Genomic DNA, 22146 nt, shown 5'->3' with positions numbered 1-22146 from the left:
GACATTGCTGTTGTAGTCATTTGAATAATAAACGGGATTACTGCACCATCACTGCTCTTTTCATCATTTTATAAAACAGCAAAAATCCTTTTTTTTTTTGCATTGTACATGTTTGCATCCTAATTCACAATGGATATCCGAATAATTACATGGGGCTTATTGTAGCCATTTCCAACTTCATTTGTATCCTTGGAATCTGCTAGAGTAGATTTACATGATTCACAGTTAAAAGTAATAATTTTATTCCTTTGTGTAGCCAAACAACTGGTTTAGCTTCTCTTACTTTAAGCCTTCTTTTTTGTCATTGGTTGCCCTCTCAAACATAAAGTTTAAAGAGTGGTTGTTTGGACTCAGTGCCTAACATAACCATTTTTAGACTATCCCCTGTCCTTGATATAACAAACGCTAAAGTGAGTCTGAAATGGACTGAGGTTTTGGCTCACAGGCATTACTTTCACATACTCTGACCAGATTATTTGAAATTATCCATTTAAATATACAAAGAAAAGCATTGCAGTTCCCCTTTTAAGTCCATTATATTTGAGACATTTATTTAAAGTATATATATTTTTAATATAAAGCAAAAAAAATCAAGTAGTTTAATGGAGTTCTTCAGATGCTGACAGTAGATTATTCCATTACTTGGGGCCAGCGTGAAATTAGGAGTGTATTCCCTTTAAAAGTAAGGGCCATGATTAGCTTCAATGTGTGCATAAATAATCTTTTTAATTAGGCAACGCAGTAAGTGGGAAAATCTGTAGACTCATTGCGACATGATTGAAACCGTTCACCACTCATTACTCACACAAAGTGACCACCAGGGGGCATAATATGCTAACTTTTTTTTCATTATAACGTTGGTAACTTCATTGATGGAACCTAGTGGTAAAAATACTAGATATACAAAATTTAAATAAATTTAAAAATAAAATAAAAGACTCTCGAAGAGTTTAGATAATTAAGGGGAAAAAAGATCGGCATTAACAACGTATTGGAGACTGGGAGGTCACTGCTGGGGCACTGTGATGATTATTAAAGATACTGTGCAAGGCTGCATAACAGGCTTGACAACTTTGTGAACCAAAGGTTTTTTTTGTTTCCCTCCTTGTTGGTTTTATAACCTTTGAGGACACAATACAAGCTCCACTGCAGCTTACAAGGCTTTAAAGGTATGCGAGGAATGCAACTTTATGCTGATAAACTTCTGGCCTTTTCAAGGGGTCAGTGAAGACAGCGGGAGTGGAGGAAGCCTTTAACTGGATGTATATGGAAAGAAACACGTTTCACTCATTTAAACGAGCTTCGTTTTTGTTATGTGGTGAGAACGTGATGGCCTACACAGGAAGGATGATTACGGTGAAACTCGGGATGGCACTGCACTGTTGCCCTAATTTTTTGTCGTTTCAGGAGTGACCTCACCGACAGGGTTATATTTGCATATCACCCAGACAATGAATTTGTAATGAAGGTGCTCGTTAAAAGTGGTGCAACTGAACGTTTGCAATGGTGCTTTACATACCGTACTACATTTGAGAGGAAAATAGCACTAATGTATGAAATACAAGAAAACTTAATGAGAAACATATGCATACAGTTTGATACCTGCTTACATAGAAACCAGCCCCACTGTAACAAAATACGAAAAGTAAAGTGTTGCTTACAATTTATTAATTGTAACAATAATCCATCACACACTCTTCAGGTCAGATTATAGTAGTTATATATTTACAGGTGCATCTTAATTGAAGCTAAACCCGATAGACAGAAGCGGTGTCTTACAATGTGCTTTCACGCCTGCTTCTCTTAATAACTACGAGACGAACAGCATAAAGAGTGAAACTCAGCTTCGATCCAGGTTGCACTATCGACCATCGATCACCTTCGATGTACACGCGCCGGCCAATGGGGGTCACGCGGAGGCGGTCCGTTGCTAAGGAGGAAGTTTGATTGAGGCTCTGAGTAGCAGCCATTCAGCGGCGGTGGCTGAAGCGATTGGACTGCGAGCGTCTCTCCCGACACTTTCTGTGGAATTTGAATTATTTTGGCAGGGCACGGCTCGTGATACACTGGTGACGGCATACACGGGGAATCTGCAGGGTCGCAGCGGTGATCGCAGGTAGGTTGAAAGTGGGCTGTGTGCACTTTGGTAAGCATGCCCGGTGAAGCTTGTTAGCTCACCGAGCTAAGCAACACTAGCTTGTGCCTCTCTGATGCGGCACACGGAGCTATGGCAGCTCCCATTAACACGGCGTTTAGCGCTCTTGCTAACCTAACAAAATAGCACAAGCAGGGACAAAATAGATGGTGTTAAGCTGTCTAACATCTTTATTTCCTGTTAGAAAATATCTGCTTCTGTCTTGCCGAATAAGCTAAGGTGTTTAAGAGGTATGGCTAACGTTAGTAGCGTTCTCAAGTTACCTGGATAACTTTAGGGGGATGGACGTTATTCAGCAAAATGACCTAAGCTCATCGGATAGCTTGCTCCTAGCACACGGTTTGTCACGACATTCACTTACACCCTATCACACGGTTCGCTTGTGTAATACCATCCTTACAAATGGTATTAATCGGTAGCTTGGCAGTTTAGTGACTTGCAAGTTTGTCCCCCCCGCCCCCCTCAAAAAGTGTTCTGTAACAATAAAGGTGAGTCTTCTTAACACTCATCCATCCAGACAGGTTGATCACCATGACGATACAGACTGTGACTCAGAGTCTTAGCACTCGGAATGTTTCTGAAGTGTGATAATGTGTCTTAGATCGTCTTATATGGCAGGTGGATCTTTTCTTGCAAGAGAGATCAAGAAGTCTGCCATTCATGATCAGATAACCATCAGTGGTCAGATTACCTTCCACGTGGAGACTGTACTAAGATAACCATGTGACAGATTGTGTGATAGCCCCAGCAGCACAACCATACGGTTGAAAACATCCTGTTTATTGGACGCTAATTCTATTTGGATTCTGTCATTAGGCATTTTATTATTGGAGCAGCGATGTAATTTGTGACCTGAAATAATACACAGGATGAGTTATTTGTTTTTGTTTGGAAAACACAGACGCAACCCTCTGACGGGTCGAGGAGAGGTGCTGAAATCCAGTTATTCTGACTGTAAATATCAGATTATAGTAAAATTTCAAAATATGTCCTGCATTGCTTATTTTATTCTGCTTACAATACTAGCACTCGGTTTCAGAGTGCTCACAGCAGTGGGGGATGTAGTCAAGTGCTATTCAGTTTATATACTTTTTACTAGGTATTGCTAGTGCCAGGTTTGACTCCCTTTTTCATTGAGAACAGAAATTCTTTGTGGCAGAGATTCATAGGTTGGACATGTTGTATGTTGTGCTCGTCACCTTTCTTCCCCATTGTGATGCTCAGTTTGAACTTGGTCTTGTTAACCAGCTCTCCCAGTTGCTGCCATGTGATTGGCTGATCATTTGTTTGAATTAAGGAGTAGTTGATCAGGGGCACCTACTAAAGTGAGTGAAGAGGACATTAGGAGTGCTCGCACATCAGCTGTTGACTGCTGTCATGCTATCTGCAGGGAAGATGACATTTAGTGATGGCAGGGGATAGTTATCTGTTGTGTCATGTCAGTTTTGCACAGGCTAAATGTTTAATGATGGTGTGTTAAAGACCTGAAAGAAGCAGTAGACCTGTTAGATAAGGGTTAGAAAAAGAATGTTAGGGCAGAAAATAAAAACAAAACAATTAAAAAAAGATCTGCCAAATGTATATTTTTAACAGTGATTTTGAACTGGATGTATCAATGGATTAATTCCCAAACAGGATAGTCTTAATTCTATTTACCATATGTAACAAATCCTAAATGTTCTATAAAAGCAATACAGGAAAGAGAAATAGTGTCATTATTGTTATTCATCCCTAGTGGTAGCAGAGTAATGACCAGAGAGGTGCAGTTTGATGTCGGCTCTTATCCAGGGTTTGTTCTGCATTTACAACATTTTGGCACCCATCAAAGACAATTTAGCCTCCACTCTGAGGAAAATCACCAGGACTGTCATTTTTGTCAATATTTTTTGCTAGTGGTCTCTAAATTACTCAGCCTTAAAATGCACATGCAGACTTCTGTAAGGTCTGGCTATACAGACCCTTTTGTGGTTATGTGTGTAGCAGTCTCCAAAGGCTCATTTTGTGTTCTTTTTGGGGGACTGCTGCTTTTCCCTTACAGAGGGAGATGAGATTTTTTCTTTCCTCCAAATTTTGAAAGGGATGGCTTAGCTCATCTCACAGGATGAGGGAGGCAAGATTGGCTACCAGCCACCAAACCCTCTGTGTAAGTCTGTCAGCTGTTTGGGAGAGGAGGAGAATGCAGGAGCAAGTCTCTGTCCTGGGCTCTGTGATTCACTCTGTGGGAGAATCTAGCTTTAACTCTCAGCATTTTGCTCTCTTCTCAAAGGCGGGGCCTACACTTGGCAGTGAGTCGTACATGTGAATACTGAGTAGTGATGCAACTGCAGGTAGATAAAGTTGCCGTATGATGACGATGCAGTCTAAAGCTTTACCCTGATAGGACCCTGATAGGAGAGTGATAGCTGAGCCTCTTGCTGCTCATGGTGAAATTAGAGTGAATGTCGCTGTCAGCTTAGCATTCAGTCCAGCGTTACCTTGGTCATTAAGAGATGACTGATATAGCAGATATGTTTTTTGTTTTCACATTATCGTCAAACAGTCTGGATCAGGGTGATGTGTATGTGTCATCTGAGCCAGTTTCAGTGTTGTTATCCATATCCTGCGCTTTTTGTCAACACCAGTTCTTGGTGGTAGTGATGCACCCATTAAATGAAATGCTCAGATGTTTACTTATTAAACCTGACTTGCGTGGGAATGCGAGAAAAAGGGTTTGTAAACTCATCTTCACCGAGATGCCTGCAAACCCGATTCTCTTCCAAGTGATTTTTCGTCAGGCGTGAGAATGTTATCCAAACGCGTGGGTCTTTTGATGATGTAGATGTGCGAGATTATGACACGACAATGCAGACAATGCTTTCATTAACATCAAACGCTAAAGCGGAATGTGTTTTGACGCCCTCCTGTTTTACAAGTACCAAAATGCTGCTCCCTAAGAATGCTGCTTGCAGTCTGTAAGTTTTTATTTATAAACTCTAATTGGACAGTGTGACACAAGATGAATACAGTCCACCAAATTGAACTCTTCTGCTTTGAATAAGCATAGAGAAACTGATGTATATAATAAATGCCACAAAAAGGAAGCATTGTAAAAAGGTCCATTGTATGTTAATGGTCCCCCTCACAAAAGGAGGTCAACATCCAGGTGCATGTGGGATTCGATGCCTTTGAATCGATAGAGTGTCTACACTTGCTAGCTTCATATTCTCTGCTGGATTAGATCCAGCAAAGACACTCTGAGAGGATTCAACCAGAGGAGAGGTTTTAGAAGCAGGATCTCAAATGTGCCGCTGACCCCATTTCAACATAAGTAGCCTAAAATAGGATGTGTGGAGTTGATTTGAACTTCTGTGTTTGCTGTTTGTTGGACATGTTTATTTGCTGCATTGTTATTACCACTCATAAACCTTGTTTTTAGTATTGTGATTCTCTCAGCCAATGCAAAAATACAGTCATTTCATTGTAAATGTATTATTGTAATCACATATATACATATTGCACCTGATGTCCAAGAGGTGACGAAGTAATTTCCCGTCACTTGGAGCAATAACTGTATTAGTGCAACTGCTGCAGTTACAAAATATATGCATAGTACACAGAGTCTATGGGCTGCTTCAACAGGAATTTCCTCTTTTATAGAAGATAAAACTGGTAGAACTGATAAGTCTCAATGTTTCTACACATTAACAGAAATGGTGTTTGAAGTTCTTGTGGCTGTTTTTCAAATCACATTTCTTCTCTCTGGTTCAAAGTACTTTTATTTGCCCTGTTTTATGCAAACCGTGCAGTATTTGTATCTGTAGGCTGTTTCTTAGTGGCAGCATTTGGCTTTGTTAGCACTCTTTTAAGAAAGTGGAAAAAAAAACCCAGTGTAAGGTGGGCCCTGGATGGTGTTTAACTGCTTTGAACTCGATTCCTAAAGTGTCCCCATCAGGGACAATATCTTTAGCTTGTAATTAGGTCCAAAGGGCTTTGAGCTCCTCATTTTGCCCTGGCTGTTGAAACTATGGATTAGGGCCAGGAGGTTTGGGGGTGCATCACTGTATGCAAGGAGTTGCCTTTCAGGTTAGTGTCTGTGTGACTCCTCCCTTGGTATGGTATGGGGCTCAGGGACTCCTTTGTCCCTCTCTAGGCCCCTGTAATAGTGATACCTGAGCCTCCTGGACTAGAACAGCTCATGCTTTATTCAGCCCTCTGATCTCTGCTTTAATTATGAGTGACCCAGAATGGAGTGACCGCTAGTGTATCTCACAGGTTGGGAGTAACCAGTTCTAGTTAGAGTGCTAAGACGTGTAAGTATTTTAACTGTGGTGCTTGTTGCTTCACAAAGAGATGTTTATTTATAAAGCACAACGATTGGAATGACCAAAATGTTAACAGTAGGCAACAGTGACATCGGATAAGGTATAAAAATAGCCACTGGAAGAGGTTTCAATCTGGGATTTAAGGAGCTTTTTATATTTCTGATCTTTTCTAAATGTTATTTACCTTTTAAGGGGGACTGTAATGCTCGTTTACAGGTCCGTGTTTTTGTTCTTGGACTAATATAGCTTAGTATGATTTATAGTTCAAAATAATCCTTATTTATCTTGCCTTGGTGCAGCTCCTTAGTTTGTATAAGTGTTTGAACCAGACGTTTTTAGCTCCTTTCCAGCCTGCATATAAGATATCCTCCCATCCTCTGATTATCTGCCCCTCTCAGATGGAAGATTTGAACAGCAGGTGGGTGGGGCTTCTGTTCTCACACCCGAGATGGCCATATTGGCTAAATCCTCTCCCCTTGGCACCATAGAGAGCTCAGAGAAGAGCTCCTGTGCTTCAGGAGTTCAGACACATTGACTTCCTTATTTGAATCTCCAGCTATTTTTACTATGAATATCTACTACTGGAAAAGTGTCTGTCTGCCACCTAAACTAACACTTCAGCAGCTTATAATGTGACAAAAGATTCTGATGCAAAGTCAGGTTTCGGTATTGATCTTGTAAAACCACCGCTGTGCATCCCTTTCTCAGTTCCTGTGTATGAACTACGTAAACTGAGAGCGCGGTTGGTGTAATTACTACTTGTCTTAACACTAAGTGATATGTGTTTATGCCAAATGACTGCCTGTCCATAGCATGGGTAACAGTTGCACTGTTCTCTTGCATACTGTGACCATCTGCAGGCAGCTTCTAGTGTAGTTCTGCCTAATCTGCACAATAGTCATGGATTTTCTTGGCCCCGCCTCCTCTGGTCACCCTGATGTATCAAGGTTGCTGTGGAACTAGTTTCCTGGTAACCACCACAGTGGTTGCTGGATGATGCAGCGGGAAAAAGCAAGATGACCCAACAAAATATTCAAAGTTGGTGCCACAGAATAAAAAAACCTCCTTGCATACAAAATGGGAGGAAAAAACTGCATTATTTTTACGTCCACAGCGTACGGCCTAAATGGCCAAAATGTGCTCTGCGTGCTTTGGTGTACATCAGGATCTAATAATTGTTTTTACAGTTTTAAATCTAATAGCTGTCATGTTATTGATTCCCATGTTTACTTGAAATTCCCCCTTTGTTTTACTGTGCTTGATAAGAGTTCCCTTTGCACCCACAAATTTTGTCATCTCAGCAGAACTGTGTTTGGAAATACACTAAGCTATGATGCTGGATGGGGGCAAGTCAAAGAAAGCATAGTAAGCCATAGTAGTGGTGCGAAGGCTTGCCTAATGGAGTTGGTGTGTTATCATTAACACATCATCAAACACATAAGTGTTTGTTTTTTGTTATCTTAATCAGTAGTTACTTTATAGAGTGTGTTCATAGAATAGCATTGATTGAAACCTGACAGCTATTGAAGCTTGAACTTGTACGTGTGATATAAATCATAAATCTATAAAATAATCCTGTATGCTGATGTTTATTCTTGGTTATTTTTGTGTGGAGGTAAAAGGCATTAAACACTGGTGCATTTCTGAGGTGTTGCTTGCCTGATTTAATGAAAATACCTGTTTTTATAGAGACATCTGTTTGCACGCAACATAATGAATTAAGATGTGAAATGAGGTACAGCTGTGGTATCAACACTAAGAAACATCTCTGAAATCAGCTTGAAAATATGACATTGATACCGGTCTCGAAAGCTGTCTCCTTTATGGCCTCATAAACGAGCTCTTTTCCTCCAGTGTAACATCTCTCGTCTGTTAAGATGTTGCTGCTTAGTGAACAAATTCCTCCTCTAACTCTTGGTTTACAGGGAAGCTCCTTCTGGCCCATATGGGTCTGCTTTTACCGGCATTGCCTGTTGTATAACTGCAGCGTGCCTCATCCAAAGTCTGCTGGCTGCTGCTGGGATTTCTGTTGGATAACAGTATGGTATGAACAAGCAAAGGAATCGGAGATGCTTCTGAGTTGTTCTTCTAATGCACCACTGCAGGAGTTTTTTCTGGTGGTGGTCAGAACTGTTTCAGACCGCTGTATTGTGGACAGTGGAGGGAGGATCGGCACACCAAGCACCACCACTCTAGCGTAGCCTAATCGATAATGAACGTTCCCCAGCACAAGAAAGACATCAATTATTAATGAGCTGAATATCATGTTTTGCTTCAAGTGAAGACACTTGTTTTGTTTTTTGTTTTTAAATCACTGCTGATTTGCAGCGATCGGTGTGAGTAAGAGGAAAAGAAAGGAAAAAAATGTAAGAGTCGTGTTTGAATGCCACAGTTTGGTTTAAATATCTTTGTCAGTCCACATTCCTCTTAGATAACGTGTAGTAAGTCGGGAACAGGCAGGTTGGCCTTTTTCCTGCGTAGGAATAGGTTATCAGGCAGGAAGGCAGCGTGGAATGTGTTTCATGTACGTTGCATCATTGTGCAGTTCGTGGTGCCTTGTGCACTGCAGCGTTTTGTTTACCACAGTTACGGGGACAGGTGTTTGATCAGCATGCGTGTGCACATTTGTTCTGCATATGTTACGTATGTGTCAGCACAGACACGGGGGCAGTATGTGGGAAAAACTACGACATGTGGCGTAGCAGGTTCACACACTCTAACCATAGCTCTCTTCCTTCACTACTGAGCGGTCTGCAAAGAGGGATGTCTGGCTTGTGAGAGTGCCAGTGTGCTGAGTCGGCAGGAGGGGAACAATGGCTTCGCTGTGCTGCTTCTCTGTTTGGCCGCCTTCATGCAGCATTTCAGCGAGGGCCACCATCAGCTTTTGGCTCTGTGAGCCTTGTTGACCAGGCGTTTGCCTGGTGGTCAGTGACCCGTTGTGCCCACACTGCCTGCAGCTCGTCAGGCCTCTGAGGAGCTGCCCATTATCCGGCAGTAATTGGTGCCTGGGCTCTTGCTGATCAAAGGTGCCCAGCTGATTGTGGAGCCCTGGTAATTTTCCATCCTCTGAAGCTCTGCAGTCTTTGCCTACTTGCCTGTCCATGTCTCTCTCTGCTTGCTTGGCTGCTCCAACTCTGTCTGTGGACATGGAGGGAAAGGCTTGACGTCTGTCTCTGTTATTAATCCTGGTTTTCTCATATGACATGACAGTGGTGGGCTGTCCTTACCTTGCTTTTTCAAAAAAAACCCCCGGCTTACTTCCTTGTTAAATAGTTTGAGTGCTGAAACGTGTACAGCTCAGTTCCTCAAAATCAATTAATTTTGGAAAGTCAAGTTCAGGCCGTCAAGCAATAGTGCATCCATCAGCTGTGTGATTTGGCACAGCTTTCTTTAGTAACACCTACACCTCAGTCATGTGCCTTGCACAGTTTTACTTCATCTAAACTCGCTTCAACTGATTGCATTGGTCTTTTTTTTTCTGCATTGATGGTTATGACATCATCTATTTTCTCTTTGGCTAGTGTAAAAAAAACAAACAACAAAAACAAAAAACCCAGGATCTGTACAACCCTCATATTTACCCTTCAAATATGATTTATAATCATCAGATCCAAAATGGGGTCCAATCTAAAAATGTGAAATGGCTTTGGTCTCCAGTTTTTAGCTGCTTAAGAATGGCTTGTTTACCTGGGCACGTTGGCTGTGCAAATGGACACGGTGAAATCATTTCTTATGTTTGTTTTACAGGCTTATTCACAAGAGGTGTCCATTTTTGGGCAAAAGAAGGCACACAGTCCCAAATGGGTGCTGGTACTCAAAGTATACTATGGATTTAGTGTTTTGCCATTCCTGCATAATCATTAATCTCTCTGAAATAAAAGCAATCAGGATTTTTGAGTTAAGTTTTCATTATCTAATTCTTACTGACTCTGCTTGAGTTCATAGTCCAGCCTTAAACTAACATAGCTATAAAACTGACCAAAACTGAAACCTTCCTTGTGCTTCCAAAGTTAGCAACCTGATTGGGAATCTAATTTAAGCACATGGCTAACACAGCACAGTTCCAGACTTTAGATAATACTGCTGAGTAACACAATATAGTCTTAAGTAGTAGAGTACACATTGAACAGTCAAAGTACAACCTGTTAGTGTCATATTCTAGAAATGAAGTTCTGCTCCACCCCTGTCTGAGCAAAAACCACAGCCATAAATGTGCTAGATAAATAGCTAGGCAGCACCAGCAGTCTGCCTTAATCTGTTACGTAATTTGGTATTCTACCGTCATCCTCAACTTGACAAATAGCCCAACCAGGATACAAAGAGTGGAGCTCAGATACGTGCAGAGAATTCCAAAAATAAGTGAGCAGCTCATACAGCTGCAGTAATTACTACAGCTGCATTTGCAGCCGTACTCAGAAGACCTGTTTGGTTGGCTTCCTGACGTCAGTACAGCCTGCCTTTCATCAGACTGTTTGATACCCTTTCCTTTGAAAGTCAGTTAAAGGTAGTTCATAGAACGACATCCTCGGAGACGTCAGTCTTTATTCTTAGTTTATCATCATTCAGTTTAAATCAACCAAACTGACGGGCAGGTTGAGGTAACTGTAAAATGGCTTGTCCCCGTGTATGTTACTTATTTGTTTTATCATGGATACGTGTGTTCCTGTGTGTCTTGGCCTGGTCAGAAGGGCAGTGTAGCGATTGTATGTCTGTTCACGCAGCAGGAAATTCCTCTTCCACTCCATCCTCTCATCACTCCTGCTGCTAAACAAATACTGCTCCTGACACACACAGACACTAAGTGCCACTGTCCTTCCGTTTACAAACAGCACTGTTGGGATAAACAGTTATATTATTGAGATGACCTTGACTCATTAGTTTTTTTGCATGTCTTTCTCTCTCGTGCCCCTCTCTTTTTCATTTATATTCTTCTCACACTGCCACTTCTTTTTTTTTTTTTTTTTTTTTTTTTTTTTTTTTCTGTTTTTTTCTGCCTTTATCTTCGTCACTTGTGAGTGTGGCGCTCTCAGACTTCCTGTGGGCTTGTGTTTGGGCATGTCTAAGTGACACATGTTCAACACTCTATATGATGTATCGCAACGTGTCAAAGTGTGTGTATGTGTGTGTGAATGTCAAAAGCCAGCAGTGCAGTTTTGTAAGACCTGAAAGAATTGGTTTCCCCTTGCAGCCATTTCTAGATGATGATTGGTAGTGCAGTGAAGAGTGACAGGCTTTCATCACTCAGTGAACAAAATGAACACACATACTGACACCATTCCTTTTTTTTTTTTTTTTTTTTTTTAAATGACATCAGAAACAGCAGTATGCGACATTACGTGATGGCAGAGCTTCAGTTCATCCTTTGTCATTTTTTTTTTTTTTTTTTTTTTTTTTTTTTTAATAAATAGGACAGGGGGAATGAATGAGAGAAAGAGGGGGAGAGAAAGAAAGAAAACCAAAGGGGAGAAGAGACGGTGAGAAGGGGGGGGAAGAGAGAGAGAAAAAAAAAAAAAAAGAACTCCTGGGTCACCTGTATGGAGAAAAAAAACAAACAAACAAAAAAAAACAAACAGAGGAGACAGCAAACAACAAAGAGTAACATAATAATAGAGAAAACAAAGCACCATCACAATAAACTAGCTAGTCATAGATATCAATATTTACTAAATAATAAACGATATTGTGCAGCACGCAAGATAGACAGCGCACAGTGTGCTTTGAGGCAGCAGCCAAGAAAGCTTTAGTCCGCGTCTGTGAATACCCATGTGTGCATACCTGTGTGGATCAGCATGCTTGCATTCCAAAGGTTTCTCCATGTAATGATCTGCTAGGGAGTGTGGGGGGGCCACAGCCCCGTCCTCCAGGGTGTGAAGCGGGTATGGAGGAGATCAAAACTCCAGACATCCAGAGGCCCCCAGAACACAAGAGACCATGGAAGACCAACAGAGGGGCAGCCGCGCCACTGTTCCAGTAAGAGCTGAGGAGAGTCCCAGATGAGGGCTCGCCCAGCAGCCGCGGAGCAGAAGTCAGGGGGAGTTGACACCATTCCTAACTGTGAGGCTTTCAGCACCTCTCACACCAGGATTGCCAGCCTAAATGATCTTTGAACACTTAAATTAGACTGAAGAAACAACAAGGGTGCTTTTAATCTGGATTGTTTAAAGAGTTTTTATTTGCATTCTTTATGTATCTTGCATCCATATTACCTCTGAGCTTAGTTTTTATATAGGCCCACAGGCTTGGGCTCATTTGCATGCTGTGTAGTAACCTGATGCTACTGTTAAATGTTTCTGGTGGCTTCGTAATCACTGTTTACCAAGAGAGCGGATTGTAATGATGATGACGACAAAAATGACTAGCTTTTAGTCACCCCCAGCAATTGGAAGGCGATTCTAACAGGTTCTTTAAATGCTGCAGACAGCTCAATTTAACTTTCCCTTAGTGTGTTTGCACCACGCACAGGATAGACAAATCACCTTGTGAAGCTTAATTCCTCTTGGAATGGCCCACAAGCTCTTTTGAGGAACACGTTAATTGGCTCTGATCAAATCATAATTTTTTTTGTTCTTTCTGGTCTTTCTTTTATGCCTGAATTGTCTTTCTTCTTTTGAATGTGTCCAAATAACAATTAGAACATTTAATCAATAAATGTTCGTGTTAACTGAGCATCCGCCTTCGGCTGTCAGGCCAGTTTCATTGCTGCAAGTGTGTTATCAAAGCTCCTTATAAGCAGCAGAGTCATTTGGCAGATGCAAGGCAGATCTATCCTCTGGGTTGCTTTAAGTGAAGGGAAAGGAGAGGGATGAGTGGACTACAAGGAAAATGAGAAGAGTGGGGCAGCTAACGAACTGTAACCATTTAGCAGTGTTTATATACTGCATAACCTGAAGTTGTTAGAGCAAACATGTGGCCAAGTAAGAAAAAAAGCAAAATGCTTCCTTGTTGGTTTTCCTCTTTGTCAACCTTCTTCTTCCTTTTTTTTTGCAAGGTAAAGTGACCGCAGTTACGCTGGGTTAAAAAAAAATAAATTAATGCGCCGCCGTTTCCCTATCTTGGTTGTGCAATTGAGCCCTCATTTTCCCAGGAGACTTTGTACCAACGAGTCGATGCAACTGCATAGTGAAAGCAAGGCTCAAAGGCTACTTTGCACCTTATATAATAGCCAAATATTTTGTGCCAAATAAATGGTGGATTAATGGAATCACTTGTCTCTTGTGTGATCTTCTCGACCTGTCCATGGGCTTCAACATCTGCTGATGCTAGTCTTGTTTCTGTTCCCTAGCCTTCGTAAGCTCCTTGCAGCAGCAGTCTCAGAGCTCCTCAAATCTTAGACACAGAAGGAGCACTACTGCCAGGTGTAGTCCAAGATGTTGGAGTTGTGGTTCCTTTGCAGGATGAGAAATTCCCTGGAGGCATGGTTTATTCTATTAATCCACGAAGGCCCAGGGCTAGGGCTTCAGAGTTGGTGAAATCCATTGTGTATTGCATAGCTGAGTTGAGATATACACTTTAGCGGGTGTTTATACTGCTACAAAATAACCTGGCCAAAGATTTCATTTAACTCTGTTTAACCTTTGACTCCTACTCTTTGTGTGTTTTGTGTTCCCGATCACTTCCTTGGGAGTTAAACTGCATGTTTGGCTGGTGATTAAGCTGAAAGCATTTTTGCAGTTAGAAACAGGGGGTTGGTAGCTGCCTGTGTGGGTCAGCAGTAATTACAGTGTTTCAAAAAAGACAAGAACTGTAGACTGTCACTTTCTTGATGCTTTTTAAATTAGGCGTGGTGGTGCTGATGTGCAGGAACAGCATCCTTGCCTAAAAGACATGGACTGTCTTTAACATGTTGCTTAACCATTAAAGATACCATATTTTATTTTAATTATTTGAATCACCAGCTCTGCATCAAGTGCTCAATGGTGCATCCCTGCTTTTTTTTTTCTTTTTTCTTTTTCTAAACTGCCCTGCTCTGCATGCTAACTGGCTCACACTGGGACTCTCCTGTTTAACTTGACAGAAACAGTGTGTCTGTCTGTGCTGGATCTGATGCGACACAGTCCACGCCGTTTTTCTTGGCAAAACAGCATGTCAGTTTGTGGTTAAGCTTCTATTGACCCTGACAACACTCTAACATGACATTTTCTGTGGCCTTTTATAAAGTGTATGTTGACACACACAGGGCTTCAACAAGTCACTAATCCACATAGATCCTGGGAGCACAGCTTGCAGTAACTTCACAAAGTCAAAAGAAGAATACCAATCAGAAATATAAGCTATCACTTTTTGGTCAGCAGGTGTTGTGGTGGGTTAGAAAGACGACAAACTGCAATCTGAGATTAGCATTCTTCTTCTGTTCTTCTGAGCCTCCAAATAAATGTGCTACTGCTTGCTTTTATTTGTTGTGAGTTGACCATAAGTAGGATTAATAGATCACGTATTAACTGGTCTCTGGAAGTCAGGTGAATGAGTAACATTCATGGCTGTGTGTCCTTATTGTCAGCACTGTCCTCATGAAGAGTACCCAACGTGTGCACTTTGGCCTGGTTTCTTCATCTTGGTAAAACCCTACTAATGGCACTTTACTTATCTCAAGAATACCCAAACTTAATAATAGTGCCATTTTGGCTCTGGGGCCTTGAGAAGCTGTGGTCGTCCGTCTAACTTGCGAGAGTGTGTTTTCATGAGCATTGTGCGTATCTGCGTCAGAGTGTATCCTCTTGTACTCGCTCGCTCGCTCTCTGAAGTGCTGCTATAGCATGTGCACGTAATGCGTTTGATGTCAAGGGGAAAAAGTAAACACGGTTTCCATGAGTAGCTTTTTTGCTCAGAGGTTTACTCAAAGTTTCCCCAGAAGAGTTCACTTCCAGAGTCAGGGAGAATGTATTGCAGTTAGCTCTGAGTATTCGGGAGGAGGTTAAGCTTCTGTGCCACAGTTTACACAACACTCATGTGCTCCCAACAAAGGAAGGCTATCGTGATTCTTCTCAATTGCAGAGAGAGAAAGCCGTGGCTTCCAAGCACACATACAAACAGCCGCTTTGTTAACTCACAGCTGCTTCATAAAGACATTGCTCCATTGCTGCCACATGAGTTAATGGCTATTGAGTTTGGAGCAGTTATAAAGTCCAGGGCCAGGATTAATGAAGTTGGGCCACTCAGAACACTACATCAAACTCTTCCTTGCAGGGGTTTGAATCAGCAACCCATGCCCAGCACATCACTGCAACGTTTCCAGAACGATTCTTTTAACCTCCTAGGACCTGACGTCCACATGTGGACATCACATTTTGGGTTATTTAGACCAAAATACTCTCCTCTGGTAAGAATTTTTGAAAAACTGTGACTAAATGGTTTTTGTTTTTGTTTTTGTTTTTTTGCAAATGCAAGTGATATAAATCTTAGGAGTGCCTGCTTGATGACCTGTGTGGCCTTGTGGTGGAAACCAGGCCAGATCCTGGCTATCGATTCAGTCTGTGAATCATTGCAGGGGCATGTTTGAGGGGAGAAGATACCGTGACAGTGATTTGCCACTCCCCAGTGAAAGGGGACTGCCTTGGCTTTTTAAATGTGGCTTCAGCTGTTGCTCAAAGTGATGTGTGGCTTTCTGTGTCGAAGGGTTGGCTGGCTGGTGAACTTGCTGTTGTCGAGCTCCCCCGATGCTCCTAGGTACATAGACGCATATATCTATATATACCATGGCCACATGGAAAAAGCCAGTTGCAGAGTTTGTGATGTACACACACACTGTTAGAAGTTGCTGGAGAAAAGAGCAACATAATATCCCCTGCGCAGCAGTCTGGACTCCTTTTCTTTCCCTTTCTCAACCCTAACCCCTTTACTTGCATGCACTCAGGAAAGAAGGGTCATCGTGTCTAGCTGGGGGCAGGGAACAGATTGAAGGACTTCGAAATGATTCAGTGGCAGATAGGCGACAGGGAGTACAGCACAAACAGTAGCCAGCAACCCTATTCCCATCATTTCCTTCCTATGTTGCGTACCACCCATTTATACTTTGTCCTATTGATGTCTCTCTTTTATGAAGTTGGCTCACTCTGAGCATTTTGAATATCCCCAAATAGATGTTTTACCAAAATAAAATTGCTGACCCAATTTCTTGCTGACATTCTGGAATAATTTAATTTTGTTTCCTCTCCAAGTAGTAATACCAGCTGCATTTGCCAACTACTTCTCTGCATCCGTCTTTTCATCACTTTATGTCAGGGGATCACTTCCGACACATGCCATACCTGACAGGTGAATGACGCAGAGTGTACAGACATTAATATTCAAGAGCGGCATGCTGAAGAGCAGCTGGCAGTGGGTTACACTTGTTTGCAAACATTCTCTCGTTCCACCAGCTCGATCATGCTGTAGCTATTTTTCGTAGTAGTTATATCATGTTGAGCTTGTTGATATAAGTTAGGAAAATCTTACTCAGAAGATGATGGAGCATTTGGTAAAAGGTGTACTTCATTCTAAAGGTTTATAAAAATAAATGTACCACTTTAATACATTTGTAATTGTTTTGTGTATGTATACATTAGCAAACAAAATACAGAAATGTTTTAATTTAAACATTATGGTTCTCTAGTAGAAAAAGTGGATTGAGCTTCTGCTTCAAGTGGAGGAGTTTAAGTGGAGTCTTATTAATGAGTGGGGGGAGAGTGGAAAGTTTGACAGATGGATTGACAGGGATATGGTTGGTTGGTTGAGGTAAAGAGAGTTAAATGTGAATGGAATGCCGTCGATTTACTGGGCATTCTCTAATCCTACCCTCAAAAATGGCCTGTGGGCAGTGGCCAAATGAATAAGATCATGGATACAAGCTTCCTCTTGTATCCTCTGAAGTTTGGCTGGGATCCCCCTAAGAAATTGCGTGAGAAGCTCAGTAATTTGGGACGGACTCTCAGAGTAAAGCTGCTACTACTCTCACATGGAAAAGAGCCAGTTGAGATGGTTTGGGCCTCTGACTACGATGCCTCCTGAGTGTGTCTTATTCCAACTAGGAGGAAACCCTGGTGCAGATCCACGACATACTAAAGATAAAGCTTCTCAGCATGCTTGGAAACTACTTGATATATCCATGAAGAAATTGGTGCTTAGATCTTCTTCCACACTTGAACAATTGGAAGAAGATGGATGGATGGGTGGGTGAAACAACAACACTGCCAGGATAGATTGCTAGAAAACTTATTTGGTAGTATTTTTATTTATCTTGATCATTAAAACCCTTTTCCAGTAGTACCTACTTGGGTTGACTCACCACGGATTGCCACGGCATAAGATAAAATAAACCTTTATTAGTCCCACACATGGGAAATGTTTTGGTCGTGGCAGAAAGTGGACAGTACAAGTTAAGAGGATTAAACATTAAGAAAAAAAAAACAATAGAATAGAATCAGATAAAAATAGAATAAGCATTTATAAATATAAGTAAATGAAGGCGGTTTTCAACTGTCATTGAAGACGCAATTCTTAATTTCAAGTGTGAGTTGGCTGAAATAGGCCAGCAAGAACAGCATTCTAGTGCAATATTGTATCCAGTAACACAGCATAAGTCAGGACACTACCTAAGCACAAAAGTAGCCTAGGTAGTGTTTTTATTAATTAATTAATTAATTTATTGTATTCCCTTGAGAATTTTAAGTTAATGTACAAAATAATGCTTCATGCTTTAGTTTAACAAAAACTAACGGAACTTTAACCTGCTTTTCCATCATGTTGTCACATCAGTAATTTTTATCTGCCGTTTGCTCTCTTTCATATGGAGTATAGCTAGCGAGTGCTCCAGCAGCAAGTAATTTGTTTACATTTGGGTTGCACGTCATCAGCTGCTGGTATTTCCATAGTCTGGTTGTGCTTGATGGTATGTGTTGTTTTTTTTTGCCTCAAGTGCTGAAACAAGTGTGTAGTTTCCATCTTTATCTGTAGCTTTTTATGCATGTTTTGTGATCTATTGTGTGAATTAGTGAGGGTTTTTTTTGGGTGGGGAGGTGGGGGGGATTGTTTGTTTGTTTTGTTTATTTTGCTTAGTTTTTGAGATTTTCCAATTAGCTCCATTTTGGGTACTCATTTGTCGCCAGGCATGTTGCTCTTACTGCCCAATCTTGTCTTGTTATTGCACGCACTATGCAGTTAGGTCATGATATGACATTTTTATATCACATAAAAAATTTGTATCAGTGCTATCACAAATTATATGTTGTGGCACAGCACCATGAATAGACACCATTCAGGTCATGCTTTACTCCGACTGGCTGTCTGTAATACTTTAATTGAATTTGTACAGTTGCATGTGACCCAGAATATCACATTTAGGGGTTAGCATTAATGAAGCTGCAGCTTAATTCCTCTTCACACACAGTTTCTCTTAACTGAATGTTGTATGTCAGTAACAGCCCTGTTGCATGTCTGTTGTGAAGTTTTGGTCAGTCTCATGTTTATTGTGTAGTTATTTGTATGTAATTACTGAGAGATTAGCTGACTTATCACCATAATTTTAGCTCCTTTTAGGCACATACTCCATTAATCTGAATGAGCAACCAGGACATTTTTTTTTCATGGCACTGCTGTTATAATGGACCAGGTGACGTTTATGAATTTTAACACAGTAAAGGTCTGAGTTGCATGCAGATTTTTATTCTTAGTGCCCTAAGGAAATAAACAAAACACACACACACACACACAAACCCAGGCATCAGCAGACTTCGATAGACTGGTGCAGAGCCTTTTGCCAACATGAACAGAGACTTTAACGAGTGAGAGGCTGCTCTCTGTTCATAGCAGAAGAATGATGAGGACAGGCTTTGCAGAGAAGCACAGAACAGCTTCTTTTTGACCCAGATATTTCATTGTACTCTGTCCACAGCATCACCAAACACGGATGAGACATCATCCAAGTTGGTTTAGCCTAGCACCCTCCCCCCGCAAAAAACAAAACAAAACAAAAACAATGGCAAAAACTACATTTTCCAATCTTGGTCTGACTGGTTGTCTTTTACTGTTATGTACATATAGCTCGCCTCTCGTTTTTCTTTTTCTTTTTTCTTTTTTTTGCCCCCACCTTTTTTATATAAGCATGCCAAGCCACAAACTGGGGCTGGAAAATTGGATTACCACGGTAACAGCATTTTTAAAATTCTCTATTCATATGGCCGTCTTGGAGGGAAGGAGAACAGAGGCACTATCACCTCAAGTTGGCTGGCGCCCTGATAACATGGCTCAGTAGATATGCTTTAAAGGCATGTTTTGCATTATCTATAGCTGGTCTTATTGAAATTAGTATATAATGTGTTATTGTTTGTCCCCAAACTATGAAGTAACTGAACACACAGCGTGGAACTCCCTGAACTGAGTATAAAATGGGATGAAGAGTATCAGCTGGCAGAGTGGTGGAGCAAGTTAAGAAAGGAGACAATGGGGCCTTTTTGTCTTGAATTGCTGCCTGTTCTCTCTCTTTCCTTTTCTCTTGGTCTTACACTTTTCCCCTCCTAGCCTCTTCCTCCCTCCCTGCCCCTATCTGTTCTTTGAAACCCAACTGCTGTACTCATCCCTAGGATCCTTCTGCGAGGATTAATCAGTTTTCCATTCCTGGAGAGATTATTCAAATACTGTTACATCCACAGCCAACAGCAGTACTCCCTCCCTCCTTGTGCTGTGCACCACCAGGCTGAGGGGGGAAAAGTACTGTTCATTCTTTCTGCTTTCCTCTGTTTTTGTAGCTTTGCTTATTGTTTGTGCCTCTGTTTGGCCACCATGGCCCTGTGCTTCGTACGTCGCTTACTACATCCAAGATCAAATGAAACATCCAAGACCAAACCATCGCGCTAACCGTGAGCGCGCTAATCCGGTTCCCCGAACACACCTGCTGTTGACGATTAGTACAGCTGGACGCAGTAATGTGACATCACTGGGTGTCGTAAAAGGGGCTACGCATCGATAGTAGAAGCATTGATCGGCAACCCTCTGATTGGTCGGCGAAAATGTCGACGGAGCGCGCTCGGCTCGGTATTTTTCGGCAGCAGAGCAAGAACTCTTGAGTGAGGGATTTCAGGAGTTTCAGAGTTTAATCAGAACGCAAGGGAACACTGCAAAGGCTGCAAAAGCAAGGAGCGAGGGCTGGCAGGAAGTTGCTGACAAATTAAACTCGTAAGTAATTTAATAATAACAATAATAATGGAGTGGATTGATATAGCGCTTTTCAAGGCACCCAAAGCGCTTTACAATGCCACTATTCAGTCACTCTCACATTCACACACTGGTGGAGGCAGCTACAGTTGTAGCCACAGCTGCCCTGGGGCAGACTGACAGAAGCCAGGCTGCCATATTGCGCCATCGGCCCCTCTGGCCAACACCAGTAGGCGGTAGGGTAGATTTATTATATTACACTATATTATCCAATATTATATTACATTATATTATAATATGTTATATTTTATCCTCTTTCACATTAGAGCCATGACAGGACCCACTAGAACATGGGAACAGGTAAAAGTGAAATATAAGAATATCCTACAGAATGGTAATATTTATCACTTATATTGCTTTTAGTCTCTTGGAAAGAGACCCTGGAATAATCTGTTTGTTTATAACAGCAACCAAGAAAAGGGCAGAGCAACAAAAGACAGGTGGTGGTCCTGCACCCCCTCGTCAACAAGTTGGTTAAGTAAATAATACCCTCACGGGAAAATCGATATCTCTCTATGAGCACACTGTCGCGCTGAGCTAAAGGATCCTGTCTGTCCCGCAATATACGCTGAATTCTGAGGACTCTCCTTATCAATCTTGCACCTTCCGCAATGGGTGGCTCGCGTATACGGACAGGACATGGCTGCGACAGACTTCCCAAATCCACCTTCGCTTTTATAGCCGTGGTCTCTCATCTTGATTACACGAAGTAATTTACAATTGCTACTCTGAAATATGAATTAAATCTGTAATAATCACATACATGTAATAGAATGTTAATAGTACATTTCCCTTTTTTAGGAAATGACCTGTGTGAAATCAATAAATGGATCAGGTGCTGCATTGTCTTTAGTTACATTGATGTTATTTATTTATGGTGAAACAGTGGTGGAATATCGCTGTTGCTTTCGTATGAATGACGCGGGCATACCTGCGTGGCCGCGATCTAATCCTGTTTACATAAAGTAAACCTGCTCCCCAGCAGGTTTACGCTTACGGCTCTGTTGCTATGACAGCAAGTCCCGGATGGGCTTCGGGGAACCGAACGATCCAGGATCACGCGAAATCGTCAACAATCTCATCCAGCTAACTCACTTAGCGCGGTACGAAGAACAGGCCCCATGTCTTGGTCTCTTTACATTTTACCAACATTGTTTACCTTATAATTTTCTGTGCGTGCCTGTGTCTGTAATTGTCCATTGAGCATGTTGGTGACATTGCATGTGAGAGTCTTTGGGAGAGCTCTGCAATTTTTATTTTATTTTTTTTTATTATTGCATGTTACTGTGTATATGAATGCAGAGAGAGTATAAATGGTCCTTGTGTAATTGTCCTCATTAGTGCTTCTAGGAGTACAGCCAGAGGGCCTCACAGCAATAGGCTGCAAGAGCTATGACAGCTCCAGCGGGATTCAGATCCTGCTTTCCTAAACCAAAGCCCTTACCTCACTACATAACTTTTTGGCTCTGGGGTGCCCCTCATGCCTTTTTATGCCCTCTGTTGTTT

At 41.6% G+C, this 22146-nt stretch overlaps 1 protein-coding gene across 4 annotated transcripts in view; it reads left to right on the top strand.

Moving 5' to 3' along the window:
- Window positions 1-1965: 1965 nt before the first annotated feature.
- Window positions 1966-22146, top strand: part of numb (NUMB endocytic adaptor protein) — a 46177-nt gene continuing 25996 nt past the window's right edge. For all 4 annotated transcript variants that reach the window (XM_085390884.1, XM_085390883.1, XM_085390882.1 and 1 more), the window contains exon 1: window positions 1966-2116. The gene's annotated coding sequence lies outside the window, so the exon portion shown is untranslated. The remainder of the gene's footprint in view (window positions 2117-22146) is intronic.

This window comes from Rhamphochromis longiceps, linkage group LG19 (genome assembly GCF_057381845.1).
Source record: "Rhamphochromis longiceps isolate RC_006_pf linkage group LG19, R_longiceps_female_GT1.1, whole genome shotgun sequence".
Classification (NCBI taxonomy): Eukaryota; Metazoa; Chordata; class Actinopteri; order Cichliformes; family Cichlidae; genus Rhamphochromis; species Rhamphochromis longiceps.
This window is presented reverse-complemented; position numbering and strand designations above follow the sequence as displayed.